At 39.6% G+C, this 13,212-nt stretch overlaps 1 protein-coding gene across 5 annotated transcripts in view; it reads left to right on the top strand.

Moving 5' to 3' along the window:
- The first annotated feature begins 237 nt into the window (after positions 1-237).
- PTPRC (protein tyrosine phosphatase receptor type C) overlaps positions 238-13,212 on the top strand; it is a 71,696-nt gene continuing 58,721 nt past the window's right edge. The window contains exons 1-6 of one of the 5 annotated variants that reach the window (XM_039726397.1): positions 238-338; positions 450-540; positions 4,660-4,791; positions 7,736-7,856; positions 8,051-8,148; positions 8,886-8,958. The gene's annotated coding sequence lies outside the window, so the exon portion shown is untranslated. Of the gene's footprint in view, positions 339-449; positions 541-3,575; positions 3,674-4,659; positions 4,792-7,735; positions 7,857-8,050; positions 8,149-8,885; positions 8,959-13,212 lie in introns of those variants that run through there. The other 4 variants (XM_039726400.1, XM_039726402.1, XM_039726403.1 and 1 more) reach the window with 4 other exon arrangements.

The following is a 13,212-nucleotide window of genomic DNA, read 5'->3' as shown; positions in this document are numbered from 1 at the left end:
CTGCCCCCAGCTGCAGGTGCAGCACTGCAGCCTTTTGCTGGCTCCTGCAGATGTGTTTTTGATGAATGCCACATGGGAAGAAGAGGGACAGACATGGTGATGAAAAAACAAGGCTTTCACCTTGCAAGCTTCAGTGAGGAGTGGGGGCAGGCACTCACCTGCATATGTCAAATAAATGTTGTGCTACAGTGTCAAGTGTGGATGTTGTGCAAACTGATTGTAATAACAACAGGTTGATATATTTTTCATAATGTGCATATTATGTCCCATGCACTCCAGGAAAAAACCCCAACAGGAATGTGTGCTGTTACGCTGGGGACTGCTCTGAAGCATTACAGGTAAAGCACTATCATTTCCTTGAAATTTCCAAGTATAAATTACCCCCTCTTACTGTAATATCTTTGATATTAGTGTTTTCTTCTGACTGTCTCACGTTTCTGTTTCTGCAGTTCTGCAGCATGTGAAACACCTGTTATTATAGGTATTGATGATACTGAAGAAATAACAAGGCACCTACAGCATGGAAACCTGTGTCAATAGGTATGTGAATTAAAGGGTGGGAGGGGAGCTGACGGTAAGAAGTTCAGAAACCTGACTCTTTACAGTAACTTCTACTTCCTCTATATAAAATTTTGCTGTTTTGAAGTTTGCAGGTTAAATATATAAAGGGATGACTTGGCTATGGGAACTTTCCCCTTTCCTCAGACAGTATCTGATAAGGTTGCTACAAACAAATCAAAGGTTTGTGTGAAAATATGTTTATGCCTGTGGTTAGGTATGTGTTATCCTGTTATTTGGCTTACAAATCTTCATAGCAGCTTTTCAGCCTACCTTGTCAAAGAATCTGTTTGTTTTAGAAAACTGACCTAAATAATAATTTCGCAAGGAAAACTAGAGTTCTGTGCAGGAGCATGATTTGAACACAGACTCCTACTTGAGAATGAAGGTGTTTTAGTTCCACACCCACCGGCAGTTTGCTTGACCCCTGAGGCAGCCGCAAAGAGGCATCCTCAGCCCCCAGAGTCAAGCGCCGTAAGTGCTGTGGCTTGACAGGGCCTCTCCTGCAGTCTGTGGAGAGCTTTGTCTGTGTCCTGGTCTAGAGAGGACACAGAGATGACCCGGTCCTTTCTTGCATTCCATGATGTCTCTCAGGTTGTCTAACAGCTGCAGGAAGCAGTGGGGAAAAAGTGGTGAAGTTTGATTTCTAAGGTTTGTTCAAGGCATATAAAGAGGAAAAACTCCTGCATTCATCTAGGCTGTAACTGTTAGAGTTAGTGTACTTAGCTTGCACTAAGATCCTTGTGGGGAAAGGGAGAGGCCTTGGAGGCTGTATTTCTTCTTCTGTAATTACCCAGAGCTCAGTTAAATGTTTTCAGGCTCATGATTTTCACTCATGTTACTGAATCACAGGCTCTGCACAGCAACCATACAGCAGCAGCCTTCAAAAGTCCAACAGAGGAAAGTCTAAGTACTGGGAAATGGCTTGAAGATTTCATTGCATTTACTGATGTTAGCAACGAGTATGTTGGTTTCCATGTATTCTAGCTAAAGCTAAAAAGGATGGGACAGGCTTTTCATCTGGACAGCTCTGTGTGGAATGGTGCATGAGTACACAAGCATATATATGTGTCTAAACAGACATAGGTGTAGTCATAGAAATGTCAGGAAAAGCTGCTCAAATATGTGGTAATAGGTCTTTAGTGTTTATTTGGTGCATTTTAAATGCAATTTTTCTTTCTTATGGATTGTCTTTTCAAGTTCCTTTTCTTTCTGTCCTTCACCTCACAGGAGTATTCAATTTCTTTCCACCTAAGACCATCAGGAAATCTGCTTTTTTTTTTTTTTTTTTTTAGTAAGAACTATAGGATTTGTTCTATAGTTTTAGTGTAGGTGAAAGAAATCATGGATTTCTTTGAAAAAAAAAACCAAGGAAAATCGGGACCATTTTGTTCAATACTACACCACTGTTTTCAGTAATTGCCTTGTACAGTTTGCAAGTCTTTCCACTTTATGTAAATAGATTAACTTCTGAAAACCCCTTATAGCTGTGAGGTGGGGCCTTTTGAAGGAGGTGTTCTTTTGAAGGTTCGAGGGTCTCTTAAACACACATTTTCTTTCTTCAAAGTAAATCTTGTAGACTCCCTGTCACAAATCCTTCTTGTTAGGAATTCTGCTTGAAGAACTGTTTGAATTTCAATATCAAGTATTTCAAACAAATACATCTAATGCCTCAATACATTTTTCTTAGGGTCAGTCAGTGGCCCTAAATAAGAAAGGGAACCTCTGATAATTTGAATTCTATTCCCAGCAACCCTTTGAAGAAAATAATAAAATAAAATTTGAGCTTTTTTTATAGTTACTCCTGAAAACCAGGAAAGAGAAAGTAACTGCAAAGTAAACTTCAAATTTTTGAAGCTACTTTCTCTGCTTCTTTGTTTGGTGCTCCCATTCCCTATATAATTGTAAGATGAGTGAGAGGTGAAAAACTGTAACAGAAAATAATGCAATAACTTAAGGCTTTGGTTTTGGTCTTGACTCCTAAACAGGAAGGAATAATTAAGTATAAGCATGTGTGTTATTATCAGTTTAAGCTGTCAAGTGAATAGCAGTGAATATATTTGAGTTTTCTGTAGTGAAATCCTGTTCTAGAAAATTATAATGATTGCAGGACAAGTGGTCTGTTTACACATCACTGAAAAAGTGAGTCCATAAGACTGTAAAGCATTTACCTCTGAATTTTATTGTAGCTAAGAATGGATATTTTTCTTGATATAAATTTGAAAATTTGGAAATGTTATGATGCAAAGATTGTGTAGGCTACAAATCTTTGTGTAGGCTACAACTCTCTTTCTGAAAAGAAAGAGAAAAGGTATTTGTAAAATTTGGATATGGAGAAAAAGAATATCATACTCTCAAGAAATTTGCATAATACAAGCTAGAATTTTGCTCAGTGCCTCTGCATCTGTGGATGTGAGGAAGTACATACCTCATCTTGGTTTTAAAGCCTTTAGCTATGAGACAAATAAGGGAGAACATAGATTTCTTAAAAGATTGTCTGGTTTATGTTATGAGATTATACAGCTCAAGGACACCTTGTTAAGAAAACCAGAAAAGTACTTTCTTCTTTAAGTCCAGCCTCATTTTTATAGTCAGGGTCACCAGGAAATAAAATCATAAATCTGGAATGTTATAAAGTACTTTCCCATAATTCAAGGTCAGGTTATAAATTTAAGTTACTGTGTCTCTTGCTAGATATGTATTTGCTATGGTTCTTAGAGCTAAAAGCTTCCAAGAAGAGACCCTTTAAATGCTATTGACATTAACTTTAGCAGCAAATTTGAACATGACCCTTGCTGAGCTGGGCAGTGTGAGCTGCTTAAAAGTATATGCTCAAAGTTTTTTGTGCACCATGGAACACAAAAGATTTAAAGGATCCTCTTTGCCTGATAACCCTTCAATCGAAAAATGGCAACTATTCTGCAACATCACCATCCTTACACGCTCATGTACATGTTCCTGTATGTACCTACTGGGAATCCTGTGAATCATCCTGAGAATCCTGCACTGAGAATCCTGTGGATCATTGCCCTTTTGGAGCACTTCTTGGGACTTCACAAACGCCTGTGGAGCTGAGGGTGGAGCACAGCAGCCTGACATCTAGGTGGAGCTGGAGGTAGTAAAAGCACATTGCATTGTACTGGTGTCAGTGCTTTCTCTGCTGAGATTTTTACCAGCATCCTACTTGCATATGAAGAGCTCTCAGTGGCCACCACTTTTTGCTCCATGATCTGCTTTTATCCTGTGCTCTCCTCTTCCTCTCCTCTCCTTCCCTTCCACTCACAATTGCATTGCTTGACCAGAACATGAGTGCGCTGCACAGAGCTGGCTGTCAAAGGGTGCCTTTCCTGAACACTGCTGTGTCAAGGGACAGCTGGGGAGAAAAGAAAGCCTCTGTCAGTGCTTGTCCCCACCTTAGGAGAAGGACAACACAAATCTCTGCACTAGCAGTGTATGTCAAGCAATGATGAAAGTGTTCAAATTATTCCAAATAATCCTGCAGAAATGGCCATGAAGTGACAGCTATATCTTTTTAAACAGAGAAAACTCAAACTCATACTTCAGCAGGTAAGGGGTGGAAGAGATACTGGTAACTGTGTATACCGCAGGTAGATTAAAAGATGTGATTGAAGTACAAGCCAAGATACACTGAAACATAAAATGCATCCCATCAGAGGTGCTGCCCAAAAGTGTTTTGGGGAGGGCTGTGTAGATCATTTTGCCCTGTACAGAAGTCCTATCATGTCAAAAGGGAGGTATTGACAAGCTGAAAGAGCAGTCAAGGACCAGGAAGAGCGAGAGATGTGCTCTCAGCACTTGGACTGGACAGAACTTCAAATGTCTGCACATTTCTGCAACTTCTCTCCTGCCCCAGAGCAGGGTTTATAGGTCCTGCAGCACCTGGGGTTCAGCGTCAGGTGTGCTTTAGCTCAGTGCAAGCTTCAAATCACCCAGTGTATCATGACAAGAACTAAGAGAGCAGCTTATCAATTGAGGAAAACCTGAGGCACCTGACTCTAAAAGTTTTTCCAAATCTTTAATGTTGTTCTTAGATGAGAATATGCATGGTATTTATCTGTCTCTGTACTTTTCTGCTTTCAGTAAGAAAGAGCTGGCACCTGTGGCAGGCAGATTGGTGAAAAGGAGCTTGGTACCTCTGATGTACAGAATGAATGCTGAGATATCAGATAGTTGTCCCCAAAGGATCAATGCTTTCACCCAAACAATCCAAAGGTAAGAAGGCATGCACTCACCTCAAGTGTTTCAGTGTGTTAAATTGAGGTTGGGGATTGAGGGCCAGGATATCAACACTGCTATTTTCAGAGTATTCCTTACTTCAGGGACCCACAGTGGGCTGCATCAAAATGCCTTAGCTGATCTCCAGAAACTCTATCTGCAAAGATACCTACCAGAGACAGCATAAATGAAAATGTGGCTTCACTGATGTAGCTGGAATTTCACTTAGCTGGAAAAGAAGGTTATATTCAGTTCCTCGGTTATGAATTTTGCAGCTCTGCACCATTTCTGGGCCTTGGTAATTATTATACAGGAACCAGAAAGTGAAACCAGCTTGGAAAGCTGAGAGCAGCATCGATTTATGGGCCAAGCTGAGGCAAGAACAAGAAGCAGCAGTCAGAAATTTTTATTGTTTTTCAGTTATAGCTTTATTTGGTCTAATAGTCTTAATCTGACAATCCTGAAAAACACTGCTGGTGATCTTTCATGACAGTAAAGGTATTAAATATATCTGTTGTTGCAGTTAAACAAAACTTGCTTCAACTACATAGATTTTTTTACAAATACAGCATAAAAAGTACTGTAAGTAGTTTAAGTGGGTATTTGCTGGGATTCAAGATAAATAATCTATTTGACAGGACTTCGGGGTTTTGTTTTTCCTTTTGAGCTCTTACTTGTTCAATAAATGGTTGTAGGTGGTTTGGATGATTGGTAGATAATTTATAAAACTGGTTTTACATAATTTAACTATTGTAGATCATGAAAACCAAACTATTCTGCCCCTTATTTAATCTGAATGTTAATGAAAGCATAGAACTATTTAAAATAGGTAAATAGGAATAGATGCATGATCTTCAGAGAGATCCCGTGGTTATATGGTTATACAAAGACTATGTACATTTTCAGCTGCTCAACTTTCTAACATGAGCTAGGACATGTATAAAACCCAGGCTTTCTCCAAATTCCTTTTTCTACTTCCTGTTACCTCTTGGAGTAGAGCAGAGGCCATTGTGGAAGCAGCAGAGAAAAGCTCTTCCCACCTTGTTTCTGAACTTCTCTTTTCTCACCCTGCTCATGTTCCTCATGCAAAAATATGCACGGAGCTTGTTTTCCTCAGGACTTGTCTTTTGGTGCCCAAAAATTGTAGCAGTATGTGAAAGGTATTTGAAGCTACAATACAATGTATTGTAAGGCTGACCTTACAGATTCATGATTCAAGAAGGTGAACTGTCTGTGCACAGCAGGGAGACAGTTCAGGATTTTTTTCAGACTGATGTGGGAAATTTGGAAAAAGGAAGGTTCTGAGAGCAAGGAGTAAGGAGTAGCACCAAGGATTCTTTGATCAGGGACAGTGGAGGGCAGGCAGGTCTTGTTTTGTTTGCTATCATCTGTCTTTCGTTTGTTCCTGTTTACAGTAGAAGAAGGAAAGGAAAATGAACAGGTTATTTGCTTTTCTTAGACAAATTTATTTGTGAATCTGTATTTTCCCATGGTCTCCTCCACCTAGAATGACAGTGTGCTGATGGAGTGGGTAAAGTCAGGAAATTCATCCCTCCAGCATGTGTCTCTATTGATCAGTGTGGAGCAACTTTCTGAACCTCAGTAAACTGAAAGTTAAGCTGGGATATGAAACTAAAATGAGTTTCAGATAGCTCAGCATAGCTTTTTCTGAAGGAAAAAGCTTAATTTTTGTTTACAAGATTGCAGGCTTGACAGATCGACTTTGTTCTAGGAACTGGCACTTTATTTTTGGTTTGCATCAAAATAAGTTTTAAATAATGCTTCTGTATTTTAACTTAGAATCTCACAAACTCTAAAGAGGATCTTCTTATGAGAAGAAGACAAAAACAGACAGAGACTCTTGCTAAATAATTGTTGCATGAAGTTTCATCTTCTGTGATATTTCCTAACGCACTAAGTGTAGGAAGTAACACTTGCTGTAAGGCAGAAAGAGGATGTGCAATTATTTTATGCTGATCTGGGGAGTGAGAACATATTACCAAATTAGTATATCACCCTGAGCTTGGTATGGGAAAAATGAGCTATTCTTGTTTACAATTTATATTGACAACATTTTATCGCTTTTTAGAATAAAACTTAGAAACAGTAGTAGTGATACTATGTTTTATTCTTTTTTTTTTTGACAGAGACTAGATTTTTAGCAGTGTACACACAAGCACATATAAAACAGTTATGAAATTGTGGTGTTTCTTAGGGTCCTGTTTCATGAGAAACATGGAAGGGGTTTTTTTCGTGAAACAAATGAATCTGATACTGTTTTGCTTCTCATGTGATTCAGTGGTTTACACACTCTGAGAATTCCAGGTGTTTGGGGAATACCACAGCATGGGATTACCAACTTCCCCTCCTCCTCTTCCACCATCCTTTTTTGGTTATTTTTGGCACTTCCATTGCACTGTATGCACAGATTTTATGTATCTATAAGGCCTCAGCAATATGTTTTTTGAGCTTTGTGACCCAGTTAAAATAGCCAATTTGTGCTGTCTTTGAGTGCTTATTATGAAATGTCCTATAGTGAAATAGAAATTAGCTATAGAACCCAAATAACAACAACAACAAAAAATGTTTATTTCAGTGTTTGACTTCCCAGTGCTGTCTTTTCTCTTACCTGTTGTAAATCAGTCAAATGTTTGCTTGACTCTGCCAAAATTTGTTGTGCATGAGTCTACTGTTTATATGATTGTTACATTAAAAATATATATCCAATATTTTTGCACCTCTGTTAGCTGACTCTAATTATGCCCATTAACTTGAAGTGACAAAGAAATATTTTCAATTACATGAATGACTTTTGCATTACTCTTTTTCTTTAAAGCTTAGAATTTATTGCCTTTGTTAAATATTCTGTTGTTTTCTTAGTGTGAGAATAAACCAAGACATCCAGTGCGTCTTTAGACTGACTTTTTTTTTTTTTTTGCAGAGTATCAGCACTATGAACTCATGACAGTTTAAGATGGCTTGTAGTGTGTGTGAAACAAATAAACTGAATGGCTTAGAGGCATGGAAACTGAGGGAGGGAGATACAGACCCTGATGTACAAGGTAAATAAATCAGTGGGATCAGTTTGGGTTCCTAACTGTTTCAAATTCAAAGATGACTATTGTGAGTTTAGATTATAGAAATCTTCCAGACTCTTGTAGATTTATAGCAGTAGTTTCTTGAGAAGCCACTGAGGAAGAAGTAATGCCTGCCATATGCTTATCTTTGGAGACATTTCTCTAACCCTTTTGGACAGCCCCAGAGAGAAAAATCTTGTCACAAAGTAAAGACGGGCGGGAGATGGGCTATCAGAAGATGACCGACAGTATCGCTGGAAGCAGACCAGCCTTCTGGGTAAATATTTGTGGTTTGTGCTCATAAATACCTTGCTCAAAGGCATTTTGCGCTTCTATTTATTAATGACTACAATCAGCTGTGGAACTGCATGTCCATCTAAAACATAATCATAGCTGGGATGTTAGAAAAACATTTGCTATAGAGTAATCCTGTGTTTTATTGGAAAAATGCACACAAATAATCTTGGCTATAAGCACTGTCATCTGACAGATAGTGAAACACCAGGACAACTTGTAGACTACAGCTAATAGGGTATGACAATGAATCTGGCACCCCAGGTGAGGAGCAGTCTGGGTGGAAGCAGAATACAGTGGTAGAAGCAAAGGATATAGAAGTTAAAATCACAGAAGATATCTCCTTGGGAAGAAGAGAAGATGGGACAGAGAACTCATAGAAAGCAAGCTGGTCTGCTCAACAGAGACTAGAGAGCAGTTAGCATATTGCAGGAAGATAGCCTGAAATACAGATTCAGTAGCCTACCCTGACCCTGGTCCTGGCCTGCTTCAGCTGGAGTTGAGCATTAAAAAACAATGAAAAAAAAGCACACCCTGTGTATTACCTTCAGAATAAACAGACTGGTCTTAATTTTTGGTGCAGAGCACACAGGAAACAATGTTCAGGAGATATAGCAATACCCAGTGATCTGCAATGAAACCAGAATGTAAAGACTTTGAAAAAGACTGTTTGTAAGCATTTTCTTCTTTTTCTATATGGGCTCTTTTGTGTGTTGGCAGGTGCTACCATTGCTTTACTTGTGTTCTGTCAGGCCTTCTGCAAACATGGCCCAACTGTGACTTTATGCTGCAGGTAAGACAGCATTTACTGCAGAGTGTTATGTAATTAAGTATAAGTCTGCATATAATTTGGGAAAATTAACCAGCAGGTATAGATTAGCTATAATACTTACTTGCTACCATCAGCAAGTAAGTAAGCAGTTTAGCTGAAGACATGGTGGATTTTGTGAAGGTGATAGGGGAGACCCTGCACAGAGGGAGCTTGTTTAGTAGCTCCAGCTGGGGTAGTATTCCTGACTTTCAGCCTGATTGTTCAGACAACAATGTCCTGCCTGGAATTCAGCTCACTGCCCTTTAAAACTGTGGTTCTTCATTTGTTGAGAGAGTCATATGAGTGCCTACAGAACCCAGAAGTTTGTACTAGGAAGTGAAAATGGCGGGGAGGGGGGAAGCAGAATAGGACTAAGAGGAGGAAAGATCTGACACTGTTGAAGAGCTCTTCTAAATGAGAGTTCAAGAAGTGGTCCAGGAGAAGCAAATACTCAATTAATTGTCATCCCTGCTTTTCATTTTCCCTTTCAAAGTGAATGATGGAAGGATACAAAGAAAAGATGCTATGGGTAAAAATGTTTATTGATGTTTCATAATATAAAATGATCTCATTCACAGTGCAACATTTGAACATCTTAGACAAAGTTAAATCCTGAGCTGTCCTCAGCATCCAGCACTCATTCAGAACCAGGAGACAGAGCAGATGTTCAGCACAAATCTAACAAATCCCAGGGCTTATGCGTATGCTGACACTGTTTAAGGGTAGCAAATTCTAAGTGGGCATGTTAAAAGGAGCTATTCAAGAACGTTCATTTCACAATAACTGAGCCACTGTTATCCTGCCTTGATTTTATGTGTAAGCAAGAAGTAGGTGTCTGGCACTTCCAAGAGCTTCTTATTGCTCATTTTGGGCCAGATTGTGCAGAGTGCCTCAGGGATACCAGAATACGTTCTCTGTCCTGAGCAGGTACAGCACAGATCATGCAGGCAACATGTGAAGTGAAGATGTCAAATCATCTTTGCCTGAGGGTTGATAGCAGCAGAGCAGTATGCTTGCACAAAGAGCTCTATTGTTTACTCTTGACCTTAAAATAATTTGATCCAATATGACACATTAAATAGAAATGTTTTCTTTCTTCAGGAAATAGTTCTTGGCAATTGAAAACAAGCCTGAAAAAGTATGTAAAAAATAGATTCCTTAGCAAATGTTCAGTGAAACATTAAGACTGCTATAAGATATGTTCTCCAACATGAACAATATTTTCACAGTAAGACTGTCAAATTAATTTTACTGGATAAAATGCTTAATGCAGGTAGCCCCCTTGATTTAAACAGAGTTGCCCTTGGGATAAATTTATACTCTCTCCCTTTGTGTTTGCAAAAGCATGTGACTTCAGTTTCTGTGAACTGTTTAATTCTGGTATGCAGTATGCTGAGCATCACTCTAACTGAGCTGAGTCATATGAGATTAGTTCAGTGCAAGTATGCACTTATGCAAAAAGAAGTCTGCATTACTTTAAATAAAAATGATGTATGGAGTGTGTAGATAATTTATTTTTTATTTAGTTACATGCTTTGTAATTTATTCTTTCAAGGCCTCTGAACAAAAGGAAAACACAGGTGAGTTCTTGAGAATACATTGATTGAGAAAATGAATTCATACTACATTTTGTCAACACATTTACACAAAGCAGCATTGGGTTTAGGTACCAGTGAAGAACACCATTGCCTGAATTAATCCTCCCCCTCCACGCCATTATACCTTCCAAAAACCAAATAAATCCGAGTTAAAAATCCTGGTGATGAATGCCAAAGTGAAACCATAATGACTTTGATAATCTGGACTTGGAAGTTGTGTTGTGTGAGGAATGTGAATGCTGCAGTGTTATCTGGCTAAACTCTTAGGGAAATGAGCATAGGGTGAAACTGAGCAGCATGAAAACATAAGAAGAGAGAACAAACAGAGTGAGGTTTCACTGGTGTCTTTCAGTCCTGCTTCCTATGGCATTAAGCACAGTGAGCACCAGGAACGGTCCTTTGTGGGTGGCAGAGTGCAGGGGAAGTGTGGCTGTTGATATCTGGTGGCAGATGCAGGGGGGGCCAATCTTTGGGGACAGCCTGTGACAATCCAACCTGAGACACAGATTTATTTGGCTTGTGGCTGTATCGAGATGCTGTTTATACCCTGGTTATTGCTACTGTTGCCTTGCTTTAGTCTTTCCAGTCTATTTCCTCCTGGCTCAGTAGTACCAGGCAGAGATAGGGAATGGTTTGGAGAACATTCTTGGAGTAGAAAAAGGGAATCTCAGAATAATATCACATAGTTGAAGAGTTCATGCTCTCCCTTCTTTTAGGGTAAATAGTGGTGAGTTTTATGGCTGTTATGTACTTTGCTCTGCTCTTCACTGGAATGCAGCTCCTTGGCTTCTCCCCAAAGAACAGTAAGGTATTTTTTAGCTGCATTAGCATATGGTGGAGTTGTTCTGGGGCAGAAGTGTCATGCATGTGTGCTTGCTCCCTCCCTCTCTCTGTCTCACCCTGCAATCTGATGTCTCTGGGCCATGCCACTTAAAAAACAGAGCTAGAGAAACACCTCCTGGTAGAAAGCAAGTTAGCAGGGACTGTGGAGGCTATGAGAGACCTTGGTGTCTCTCAGCTAGCTCTAAGACTGTTATCTGGGCAGAGCTTTTGCACTGTCTAACATCAGTCACTGAGCACCTACAGCAGTTTTGTCTGATGTCTTATGAGAGGATGTGCGCATAGATGGGTGTGAGGAGTGTTTTGAGGATCACAGCTCCTGGCTCCCATGCTGTGGTCTTATTAGCAGTGAGAGAACCAGACTCTCGCTCCTAGGTTACCCAGGGGGATGAGTACAAAAGAGAAAGATTTCCAAAGAAATGGGTAACTTAAGCAGCTGCACATTTTTAATGTCATTTTAGAAATCCTTATTAATACAAATGGATGTTTCTGGCTTTGATTCTTTCCAGGACAGGGGAAGTATACTGCTCTAGTTACATACTGACATAATCATGTTGGCCAATTAAAAATTCAGGCTCTGTCCTGAGAAAGGATTTATTTTAAGTTCATTGTTTAATGTGCAAGTGGAGTAAATTAATTCTCTTCCCTCAAAAGGAAAGTTTTGGGTTTAACCTTGGGAAAGTAGACTGCAGTTTATGTCTGGAAAAAGACTTCATGAGTTCTAACAGAATCATAGAATGTTAAAGGTTGGAAGGGCCCTTGAAGATCATCCAGTGTCAACCCTCCTGTAGTGGGCAGGGAGGTCTCCCACTAGCCAGGTTGCACAAGGCCTTATCCAGCCTGGCCTTGAACACTGCCAGTGTTTGGACACCCACAACCTCCCTGGACAACCTGTTCCAGTAACCACCCTCACAGTAAAGAATTTCTTCCTAATATCTAACCTAAATTTCCCTTTTTTCAACTTGTACTTTTTACTCCTTGTCCTGTCACTACAGTTCTTGATGAAGAGTCCTTTGGCTTCCCTCTAGGCCTCTTCAGATGAGGTCTCCACACAACTTTCTCCAGGCTGAACAGCCTGAACTTTCCCAACCTCTTTTCATAGGGAAGGTGCTCTAATCCTCTTATCAACTTTGTGACCCTCCTCTGGACTTTCTCCAACAGTTCTGTGTCCTTCTTATATAAATTTGTAACTTTGGTCATTAATTTTGACAGCTGATGGTTTACGGTTAGCAGTATACCTAGAACAGTGGGATCCCTGGAGTTTGTGATGTTCTCATTAAATAGACAGGGTATTCCACAGCAATATTTCAGTGCTGTGGAAGCTCTGTAAATATCACACAGCCAGAAAAGTCCATTCTGCACAAATTTGTCTTGGGGTCACAGCTTGAGGAGTTGAGTGGAGATTGTATAAAATTACTGGGGAATGTCAGGTGGGAATGGAGCCTGGTTCTTTTTGAGAACCTTTACAGGAGGTTCTTCACAGGATGTCATGCACTCTGCTCATCCAATGGCACACGTCAGCCATGCTGGTATCCTGCATTTGTCTAGGATAAAAGGGACTAAGATGCCAGAGTTGCATATGTATGGCTATAGTACAAATTTAATTTGTGACAACTCCAGGGTGATGAGGTTATTTTATATGAAAATTGGAATCTCTGAGGTGTCAGATCAATATCATTGGATCAGTTTTGTTCTGAACACATTTACAATATAATTATTATTACAGCCACTTTGTATGGAGACATGCTGCTTAATGAAAGCTAAGATTTTGGCCTGTGTTGTAAGACTTGACTCAAAA

The sequence above is a fragment of the Passer montanus genome, unplaced genomic scaffold (assembly GCF_014805655.1).
Source record: "Passer montanus isolate IOZ18808 unplaced genomic scaffold, ASM1480565v1 scaffold58, whole genome shotgun sequence".
Classification (NCBI taxonomy): Eukaryota; Metazoa; Chordata; class Aves; order Passeriformes; family Passeridae; genus Passer; species Passer montanus.
This window is presented reverse-complemented; position numbering and strand designations above follow the sequence as displayed.